Source organism: Onychomys torridus, chromosome 1 (assembly GCF_903995425.1).
Source record: "Onychomys torridus chromosome 1, mOncTor1.1, whole genome shotgun sequence".
In the NCBI taxonomy this organism is placed as follows: domain Eukaryota; kingdom Metazoa; phylum Chordata; class Mammalia; order Rodentia; family Cricetidae; genus Onychomys; species Onychomys torridus.
Window position 1 is genome coordinate 25,935,441 of NC_050443.1, and position 11,793 is coordinate 25,947,233.

An 11,793-nucleotide genomic window follows, 5' to 3' on the forward strand; every position below is an offset into this window, starting at 1 on the left:
TTTTGGAAGGCTTCTAGAAATTATGTTAATAGAAATAGGATGTGATAATCAACGTGGAGAGAAGTTGCCAGTGTACGCACTTTGGATCGGCCTGTGAAAAGCTGGGGAGAATGGGTCTTCTAAAGTCGCTTACCATATTGAATTGTCAGGAAGCATGTCACTGTCAGAAATGAGTAAGTTTGTGAGACATTAAAAAAATAGACTTCTGTGCCACCAGAAGGAGAAAAGAAAGTGGAGAAGAGGTGAGGCAGAGAGGAGGTAGGGAGCAAGGCAGAGGAGGTGCTGTCCAGCCAACTTCTCAGGATGAGGGGCTAGCGGACAGGCCCTTGTCCCACCACCCTCATGCCTGGCACACTCAGGTCATGAACACCCTTTCCCAGCAGTGGCTTTCCTACCCTGACATTCTCTGTAACACTTGGTTCTGGGGACCATGATGCTGAAATGACAAGGACTCTCACTATTTAAGAATTGGTTTAATAAACTGTCAATTAGTAAGTGAGAAAAAGAAGCCCCAGAAAATTACCTGGTTGTGCTTAAAATAAAATTGAAGAGAGAAAGGAGACATTTTTTTTCCTCCATTTCTCCAAAAGCACAAAGATTGCACACACACACATACACTCACACACTCACTCACACATATTCACACACACACACATTCACACACACACACACACACACACACACACACACACACACACACACACACACACACTGGGCTGTGGGTTTTAGAATCTCATTCCTCTTCAATAAGGCAAAAAAAAAAAAAAAACTATTTTGTCTGCATCATACAACCCATCATACAACCCACTCTGTTTCAAAGTCAAATGTTCTCTAAGGCTCAGTAAATGATTGCAAAGTAACACCTAAATAAATATAACAAGCAAATAAATAACAAATAACAGAGGGAAACAGATTAGAGGTGACATCAGTTCTAAGTGTGTTCATGACTTGTGAAGGTTTATTTTTTGTTGAAACATGCATTTGTTTTAAATCCTTTAAGCGGTTCATGGTGGACTTCAGGTGATACTTAAAAGTCTGCAGAATAAATTAATAAATACAAACAAAACCATCCAGGTATGGTGGCATACACCTGTCACCTCAAGATTTAGGATCCTGAATCAAGGAGAAGTGAGTCCAGCTTAAAATACACAGCAAGACCCTGTTGCACAAAACAAACTCTGTGGAAGCATGGTGTGCTTACAATCTCTGAGGCCATTCACCCCTCATGGAGGCAATGGCCTCTCACAGAGCTTCGAGCTTGAGAGCAGGTGGCTATGGATTCCAAATCCAGCTATGTGGGAGGCTTTTCAAATCTTACCCCATGCTGCAAAATGCATACCACTTTACACAGTACCCATTGCTCCTTGCAAATGACTTCAAGAACCCAGTGTGGTCTTCTTAAACAGAACACTCACACGGAGCCTAACTCCATCCAACAGCAGGTGATGACCTGAGTGGTAGCCCCACAAAATAACAACACGGTCTGTGACATCTGGAGATTGAGGACCTGAAAGAGAGGGGCAAACATAAAAACACAGGACACCACCAATGGGGTAAGAACACAGATCCACTGTGGGGAGTTCCATTTCTTCAGACCTATACATCAAGTCTTATTTGTTTAACGAGCTTGGCACTAGAGAGATGTATAGAACACGTCAGACACTGGGTACCGATGTGCAGTGGGGAGGAGATAGCATCACCGAGTCTGACCACTCACTTCGTCTTCCAGCTGCCTTCTCTATCTGTTGGTTCTTTGGGGAATAATAAATGAGAGGGCAGAAGGAACAGGAGCCAAATAATGAAAAAACACACACACAAAAAGAAAAATTACAATGTTGGGGAGCACAGCAGAGCCAGATTTACTGACCTCACAACTCCATAATCAACAGAAAGTTACTACTGAGGAAACTTTTCACTGAGCGGAATGATCTTAAATAATAAGGAGTCCTGGGAAATTTACAGCAGTTTTAAGATATGCAAATTGAATGCAAGGTATAGACATAAGGGTAATTAATTGTAAATCTAAGAATAATGTTTCTTTGTCAGGCTGTCTCTGTGTTGTGGGCTACATTCCAATGTGCCTTAAGTTGGAATACTCTTTTTAAAGGCCGGTCTAATTATAAGATGTTCAGAATTTCAAAATACTGGTTATTCTTTTTTAATTTCACTTCCGAAACATTTAATAACAGCATCTACTGATGGTATAAAAATATTTTAATATTTTGGGGTTAAGACATTTGTTCCTCAGTCTTGGACAGCCAGGATTTGTGTAGGGAGTGGGAAGAAGGCCCAGTGAGCTGCTAGATGCCTTCAAAGGGAGCCCTAGTTGGTCAGTGTTCTCTGACTCACTATCATCCTGTGACACAGCCTCTGGGCTTCTTAGTGATGTCCTTATGATGCTAGTGTGCAACAACACTGACCCAAGCACATTCTGTGTGGCTCTTGTCAACCTGCAGGAAAACCTTGGCAGTCCTGATGGTGAAAGCAACAAACAGTGCTACCAACAGCAAATTCTCAGAATCCTGTGAGTGAGAAGCAGTGGGAAAATCTCACATCAGAGGAATCGGAGGCACAGCTCTGGGCAAGAGAGACCTGGGGAAGAAAAGGAAAGGAAGGCATAGTGGAAGCTGGAGCATGAACACTGGGGAATGAAGGAGGAGAGGCAGCCGCTCAGCCTCTGCTAGCCTCAAAGGTCCACCTCAGAGGCAAAGCGTAGCATGTTTCATCCTCTGTGGCCGAGTGTGGTATTATTGTGTTCCCCAAAGTATTGTGCACCCTAATAAACTTATCTGGGGTCAGAGAACAGAACAGTCACAATATTAAACATGGAGGATTGGCAGTGGTAGCACACACCTTTAATCCTAGCATTCCAGAGGCAGAAATCCATCTGGATCTCTGTGAGTTCAAGGTCACATTAGAAACAGCCAGGCATGGTGACACACACCTTTAATCCCAGGAAGTGATGGCAGAAAGCATAAAGGTATTTAAGGCATGAGGACCAGGAACTAGAGCTGGTTAAGCTTTCAGGCTCCTAGCAGCAGTTCAGCTAAGATCCATTTGGATAAGGACTCAGAGGCTTCCAGTCTGAGGAAACAGGATCAGCTGAGGAACTGGCAAGGTGAAGTGGCTGTGGCTTGTTCTGCTTCTCTGATCTTCCAGCATTCACCCCAATACCTGGCTTCAGGTTTGTTTTTATTAATAAGACCATTTAAGATTTATACTATAGCCGAGAACAAATGGATGGCCTGAGATCCCACCTGTATATCAGAAGAATAATTTGGCAAGAGTGACAGAAATGAAGGCAGCAAAGTATGAAGATGGAGAGATAGATGTGGAGGGGCTGACCAAAAACATCAATCAGAAGAGCTGAGACCCTGCTCTCAGATCAAAGATGTGATGGTAGGTGACCTGAGCCAGGACTCTCTCTGGGGATGCTGTGGCTGGTTGTGCATGTCTCCTACTGCTGTGATGGTCACTTTCCCTAGCTCTTGTCTCTCCCATATGCTGCAGTCACAATGATGCCTTGCCCAAATGAATGAGACCAAGTGACCGTGTGCTGAACCATCTGAAAAGGTGAGCCTAGACAGATACTTCCTCCAGTGGTAAATTTCTTCCTTAACTCAATGGTCTGTGAAAGGAAAATGAGAGAGACAGCAGAGAAAAGAGGGAGGGAAGAGAAAAGAAAAGGAGAGAGTGGAGAGAGAAGAGGGGGCAGGGATAGAAGGAGGGAAATGGAGAGGAGAAAGAGAAGAAAGAAAAGAAGAAAGGCAGGAAGAGGAAAGGAAGGGCATACACATACAGGAGGGAAAGAGGTAGAGAGGAGAGGAAGGGAAGGAGGGGATGGGAAGGGAAGGTGAAAGGAGGGGAAGAGAGAAGAGGAAAGGGGAGAAGAGAGGAGGAGAGGGAAGGAGAGGAAGGGAGTGGAGGGAGGAAGAGACAGAAGAGGAAGGAAAGAAACAGCTCCTCTCTCCAGATTAGCATCTTCTGGGAAAGGGTGTTCCAGGGCAGGCTGGAGTGTGGAGTCTCTTTAGTGCCAAGCAGGCTGGGTCCTCTGTCCTCTGTGCTGTAGGGTCACCAGGCAGTCAAGTCGACTTTGGTTCTGTACACAACACCCCCAGACACTAAAACACAGTTAATGGAAACAAGGCATAGTGGGGATCTAAAGCCCCTAAGGGCAAGGGCAGTGGCCCTATTGTGATGACCCCCTGTCCCTGGCAAGCCTTTCCTTTCCTTTGCCCCTGGCTGCCACTACCTGCCGCCGAGACCAGAGAGCCTGGATATTTCAGTGCAGAATGAAGTAACTGTTATATTCCCTACTGGAGGTGATGAAGTGAGATACTGATATTAGTCAGCCAACACACGCAAACACACCCCTGCACTAGATTAGACAAGCAGAACTCAAGGCAAAACCTAATCCTACCTCCTCTCTAGCGGGTAATGTGACCCCGAGCAAGAATCTTCACCCCTCTGTGCCTCAATAAACTCACCTGTGTAATGGGTACAGTCAGGTGCACACACACACACACACACACACACACACACACACACACACACTCACACACACACACCTTAAGAGTGTTAGAAATCAATGCTCTAACCACAGAGATCTGAATGCCAACTCCAAAGTCTGATACAACCGTAAGAGTCAGCCATTATTATCCCATCCAGGTAGACAAGTCAGATTTAAAAGGGGCTGTGGGGAGAGACAAGAAAGGCAGAATATGAATCAGGGGAGAAGACTACCCAGATGATGAAATAAAGACAGAGCCATGAGAAAGATGAACCCAAATTACAGTCCTCTGCCTGAGGCTTGCCCAGGCGTTGCCCACAGCTTGCTGAGTGTAATTTGGACTCCGTTATTTAAAGGGCTGTGGGATAATACAGTGGGAAGACAGGTCTGCACTGTAATTCACACAATTTATCACACAGGGAAGAGCCACTAATCTTTTAGAAAACAAGGTATTCACAGTTATTTAAGGCTAATACTTATGCGTCACCACACATTGTGAGCACAGTCCCATCTCCAGCCTTGCACAGCTGGGATCTGGGAAGGTCTTTAGCGGCGATGGTCCATATTTTAAGCCCCTCCTCGAAGCCTCAACCCAGGAATATGAACCAGTTCTGTTATTCATGGCATCTCTACACTGGATATATTCCCACAAAACACTAATTAAAAGAGCAGGTTTTTCTTAAGGTCGGGGAATGCAAGTTGAGCTAAGAGAACATGGGAGCATGTGAATTTCTCATCAGCTGGTGCCATGTCGTCTTCAATAGTCCAATCAATTACCCAAACTCAGAACCTTCCTGGCATGCATAAAGATAGACCTGGCATGGTCCAGCTGTCCCAGAGAGTGAGTCTATTCCTCACTGGGTGCTAACAGACCACACTGACATCCAGCAGGATCTATTATCCTGCCCATTCCAAGAAGGATGGGACCTTGCTTTCATTTGTTCAGAATATGACGACCCAGGTACAGTCCTCCAGTCACTGTCAAGGCTGCCTTCATGCCCCTGTGGAACACCCTTCCATGTGCTCAGTCCCTTCTCTTATCTCCCTCTCTCCCTGCAGGGACACAGCCTCATCTTGCCTCATCCCCACCTGTTCACACCATTACCTCTTGGTATTTAGTTAGCATACCCACCTTTTAAGCCAGACCATCCTAATCTGTGCTACCCAGCTTCCTTAACCCTGAGTTCTCAGGATAAAATCTCTACTTAACAAACTTAATCTCTACAAACTTCAAAATCCATTTTTCTCTCTTTTTTTTTTTTTTTTTTGAGTAATTTCTGTGTAACTCTAACCCCAAATACTGCCTATGGACAAGATGTTTGAGTTGTAGGAAAATAAAGATGACAGACACAGCCCAGTATCAGGGCCAGATACACTCATTCTAGACCAGAATTTCTTGAAGTTTTGAAGATAAAATCATGGGCCTTGCACATGCTGGGCAAGCGGTCCACCACTAAACCACACACCAGCCCCTCACTGAGGGATTCTAGGCTGGTTCCATAAACACAGAGTCACTACCTAAGCAATCAAAGTCCATTTCTGTAGGCCAAAAGCAGTCAGGGACAGAAAGTCCAGGCTGTGTTTCTAAATAATTATCTCTCTGGAAGAAAAATCAAGGCACTGGACAATTCAGGAAAACACCAAATAGAAAATGAGCTGAGATTAAATAAGTACAAAGGAAAACTCCCTACACTACCGAGAACCGAGAAGGAAGCATCATGGGGGAGTGGAGCATGGAGATGTGGCCATTATTTACAAATTCTTCATAAAGTGTGCTGTCTGCTACAAAGCCATATTGGGACAAGTTAATTGACACTCCACAGTTCAGATGTTAGTTTGTATTAATGACTTTCCCTAAACTTTTATTCTTTATACACTGCCTCATTATCTTGATGAAATCTGTGTTTATTTTATTTTATATTCCAATACAATGGTTGTGCACATTTGTGGGGTACCACATGATGCGTTGCTAGATGAGACAAAGGAGATATGTGTGTGCGCACTTACACATGCGTCCTAATTCATTGTCTATTGCTGTGATAACGAACATAACAAATGAAAATTAGGGAAAGGGGGCTTTTGTTTTTGTTTTTTGTTTTTGGCTTGTGTGTCTTATCACAGTTGATCTTCAAGGGAAATCAGGACAAGAACTCAAGAAAGGAACCTGGAGGCAGGAGCTAATATAGAAGCCATGGAAGAATGCTGCTTAGAGGCTTGCTCCGCATGGTCTGTTCAGCCTGCTTTCCAGGACCACCTGCCCAGGAGTGGCAGCACCCACAGTGGCCTGGGCTCTTCCACATCAACCATTACTAAAGAAAACACCCTAAAACCTTGCCTACAGACATTAGATAGAGGCATCTTCCCAACTGAGGCCCCCTTCTCTCCAGGGAACTCTAGCTTGTGTCAGTTTTACAAAACTATCAACCAACTCAACACACTGTAGGACTCAGCCATAGAAAAGAACATGATCAAGCCCTCTGCAGAAGTATGTGTTAACCTGAAGGACACACAGTTGAGTGAGATGAGAGGGGTGCAGACAGACAAGCATTGCCTGGTGTCACTCACATGGGGATCCTAAAAAGTTACTCTTATCAATTGGCAGAAAAATAATTCAGAGGCTGGGGGTGTTGTGCAAGAGGAGAGATCAAAATGTGACCCCGTGGATCAAGGTTACAGTTAGATGGCATAAATAACTTCTGGTTGTTCCCTGGCAAGTTACATGACTACAGTCAGCCATAAGATACTACAAAATTATTTTCTTTCAATTTTTAATTGTTTAAGAATTTCTCTTGTGCATATAATGTTTTGATCAAATCCACCTCCATTCTGTGCCCACCAACTCCTCCCCTATCCCACCAATGACTTTTCCCTCCCATATATGTTTACTTACTTACTTACTTACTATTTTTACCAACCCATTGAGTCCACTCAGCACTGCCTATATGTGGATCTAGGACCATCTGCTGGAACATGAGTAGACTCTTGAGGCCCACATCCTTGGAAGAAAACTCTATCCCCAGCAGCATTGCCAATAGCTGCTCACCTAGGGGTGGGAGGTCATAAACCCCCTCTCCATCCATGCTAGGGTTTGGGCTGACTCACTCTTGTGCAGGTCTTCTGCACACAGTCATGCAGCTTGTGAGTTCATGTGTGCAGTAGCCCTGCTGGGCCAGCAGATCCTGCCTCACTGTAGACAGCCACTACCTGTGGCCCTCACATTCTTTCTGTGACCTCTTCCTCGATGATCCTTGAACCTTGTGGGAAGGGGTTGTGATACGGATGCCTCATTTAGATCTGAACACTCCATAATCTCAGACAGACAGATACTCACTTTTTTCAAGTATTTATATCCTAAGCAATGGAATTCCACCAATGCTCATGTTTGATATGCCAGAGAAACACTTTACCAATTCACATAAAAACTAATTAAGAATTATAAAGTGGTTACTATGCAAACTATTAAAGGGTATCTATGACTACAATTAATAACTGAAAAAAATTAATATGAATTGTTCTTGTGGCCCGCCCCAAATACCATCACGTGTAAGTGTGGTGTCTGACTGCACTGGACAAACAGAGCCACTGTGGGGGCTGAAGGGGAAAAGGATGTCATTAGAATGGCATGTTTGCTGGTGGTCGGTAGACCATAGCTTGCAGCTGAAGTTGGTAAGCCTGGCTGGCAGAAGGCTATCACTAGCCCTGGTCTTGGGAAGTTGTAGTCCCTGGCTAGCCTCTGTGTGTGTGTGTGTGTGTGTGTGTGTGTGTGTGTGTGTGTGTGTGTGTTTTCTGGCCAGTCTTGACATGGGCAGCTCCTGCATAGATTCCTGCCTGCCATGGTGGACTGAAACCCTCTGACACTGTGAACTGAGGGGAATCCTCCCACCTAGAAGTTGTTTGTTAGTTTTGTTTTGTTTTGTTTTTTGTCAAACCAACAGGAAAGTAACAGGCAGACCATGTAAAACAGGCCAGAGAGGCAGTTTCTGCTCCTTAACTGTGGCCCAAACACCGGATCCTATCTGAGCGGGGAACTAAGCTGGTTGGGCCTAGGACAAGTATGGCTTGAGGAGACAATGGAGTTAAGAACAGCACAACTCTGAACAGACAGGACCAGAAAGCAGCTCAGGATATGAGAATTGTGATGCCCAGATGTCAAAGCCCTTGGCGCCTATGAAAATCCATGCAGACTCTGTCAGCTAACTGCAAGCCAGAAAGCTACATCATTAACTCAGCCCCATGTTAACAGAAACAGAAGAATATTTGAAAGACAATTTATATATATATGTGTGTGTGTGTGTGTGTGTGTGTGTGTGTGTGTGTGTGTGTGTGTTAAAAATATGTGAGGGAAATTGGGTTTTTGAAACACCAGGTGTTTTCACTCATTGAAAACCGCTTTGAGGACACATCAGGAAGCCATTTGTGAAAAAGCGTTGAGATGTCGCAGATAATGGTCCAGGAACAGGATGGTAGGTTACAAAAGAAGGGGTGTGAAAAGGACAAAAATACAGAATCCTAAGACTTGCCCAGAACTACCAAAGGAAGTATCGCTGCTACCTTGCTATTTTCAGCTACTGAATGATTTTTAGGACTGTGCCATTGGGTCTAGCTCCATCCCCCTGAAGGACACAGAGAGGATACTATTTCCAGTCTCTGAGTGGGGGTGAGGTTCCATGACTCTTCCTAGCCAATGAGTTCTGAGCAGAAGTGTGATTTTTGGCTTCTGGGCTCCATCACTTGGCTGCCTGTTAGAGACACCCAGAGAATCCTTCCCTTCCATCTTTAAGTGGCCAAGCAGCATTCCAGATGGCACTGGTCACTCGGTGGCCCCAGAGTGAGGGTACCTAGAACAGAGCCTGTCTGATGCAGGACAGGCATGGAACATGAGCAAGACAGGGGGTGTGGGTTGTCACAAGCCATTAAGGACTGGGGGCAGGCGACAGCCCTATGTATGGATGCGGTGATCAGATTTGGTGCTGGCAGGAGGGAAGTGCAACAGGAATGACATAAATTACACATCCCTCCAACTCATCTTGAAGCTGTTAACCCCTCTGAGCTGCAAATCCAGCCTGTAGAAGAAGTACACCCCCTAACTAAAACTAAAACACACTAGGGGAAATCAGCAGAGTCACAGCGCAAACTCAGGGTCAAAAGCATGTGCTGCATCAAAATGGTGTTGGCTTGCACTCTGGTGGTGTTATAGGCCAGTAGTGTGCTCCACGTGGTTTGTTTACATCTCCGGCTCTTCATCTGCAGGGTAGGGTGCACTACCACTGAACCCATTTACCACTGGGATGCTGCAAGAATGCATTCAATGTTGCATTTACAAACTTCAATGATCTCTGTCTCTCTGTCTCTGTCTGTCTGTCTGTCTATCTGTCTCTCTCTCTCTCTCTCTCTCTCTCTCTCTCTCTCTCTCTCTCTCTCTCTCTCTCTCTCTCTCTCTCTCTCTCTCTCTCTTCCTCTTTCTTCTCCCCTCACATTGTCAGTTTCTTAGTCACATTTTTAGTTTCACTCCAAAAACATGGCTACAACCCTATTAGCCACAAAGAAGGAGCCATGAAGGACAATAAGCTACAGAAAATGTGTACAAAAAAATACCCATTTTAAAAGCACAAGGTGAAATTGATTGCTGATCTGATCATAATTATGGAAAGTAGAGGACTAGGGACACAGTGGGTAGACACAAGGTGACAATGTGTGGTCTCTGGAAAGTAACATTCTTGGTGATTGGTTTTTTTCTCCTTTTCCACTTTCAAAATTTCCTGAAGTGAGGCAAATATGAGGGTCTAAAAAGAAGCCCTCACTAATTTGAAACCCCAGCAAACCCCCTTTCCCATCCCTCTAGCTAGCTATGAGACACTGGGTAGGTTAGCTGACCTCTCTGAGTTGGGTTTCTTACTTTCTTACTTGCCGAATGGAGATCATATGCATAGCTCACAGTACTGTTTTGATAAAATCATCACATTACAATTATTAGAATATCATAAGCAGCACATTATCTATTTTCATTAAAGGTTTACCACATCTGTCTATTACATTAGGACAAATAACCCTTTCTTATTTTACTTTGTATGTAAGAGTGTTTGGACTGCATCTGTACCTGTGCACCATGCGCATGTAGTGCCCACAGAGGCTGGAAGAGGGTCAGATCCCCTGAGACTGGAGTCACAGATGGTTATGAGGCTCCATGTGGGTGCTGAAAATCAAGCCCAGGTTCTCTGCAAGAGCAGCCAGTGCCCTTCACTTCTGAGCCACTCTCCATAAAGCTTTTCACAGCAGAAGGCTGTGTTGTGTACTGAGCCTCTGACTTGGGAAGTTCATGGCCCCAGGTCCGATGTGAGCAGGTCAGAGCCACAGTGCAAACAGGAGGCAGCAGTCACCTGATCCACAGCAAAGAGCTGGCCCAAGTCATTCCAAGGCAGGCCCTTGATGTAAGCTCCTAGCTTCCCCAAGGTCAGGGCCAGCATGGGGGGGGGGGTGTAAGGGCCCCCCTGGCGGCTGCCCCCACAGCAGCTGGCTTGCCCATGTGATGGATGGGAATTACAGCAGTTTTCAAGAGACCAACAGAAGGCAGGCTGTGTCCTGATAAGCTGTAAGAACAGTTGTAAAGTTCTAAGGAGACCAGAGGGTCCCCACAACCACACACTTCCCGCGGCCGTGGCTGTGTAATTATAGCACTGGCAGCTGGGCAGCCCAGGGACATGACTGGAATAGACGAAGGCATGGGCATATGGTGCTGCTGGTGGCAGCATCTTCAGGCCTGGCTGTCAGGAGACCATTAATGATACTGACATTGTACTAGAGGGTGGACCCAAGGGAGGACAAGGCTGTGGTTTCCAAAGTCTTCAAGGTATCCAGTGCCAGCACACAGTAGGCATTTTGCAATTACCTGTTCAGTCTGAATGGCAGTGACACATTCTAGGACATTTCATGGCTCACCACTGCTGAGTCTGTGATTTGAAGCCCAAGCCTTCCAGCTCAAAGAACACTCACCACTCTGGATCCACTCCCTGAGTTCTTGGGCTCTGAAATCACCGCTGAGAGGAAGAAAGAAGTGATGCTCTATTCTACTTTTCTGCTGCCATCAAGACCAGCCCTTGGTTGCATACTGTGTATTTGTTTCCTTATAAAGAGGGGCTGTGTCTTCCTCACACTGTGTGGTCGTTCATCCCATCACTGGTTCATTAAATGGAGTGTCTGATAGGCCAAGTGTTGGTGAAAACAAATTACCCCAGAGAAACAGTTCCAGAAAGTTCAGCCCACGGTCAACCCACTAGAGAGGGGAA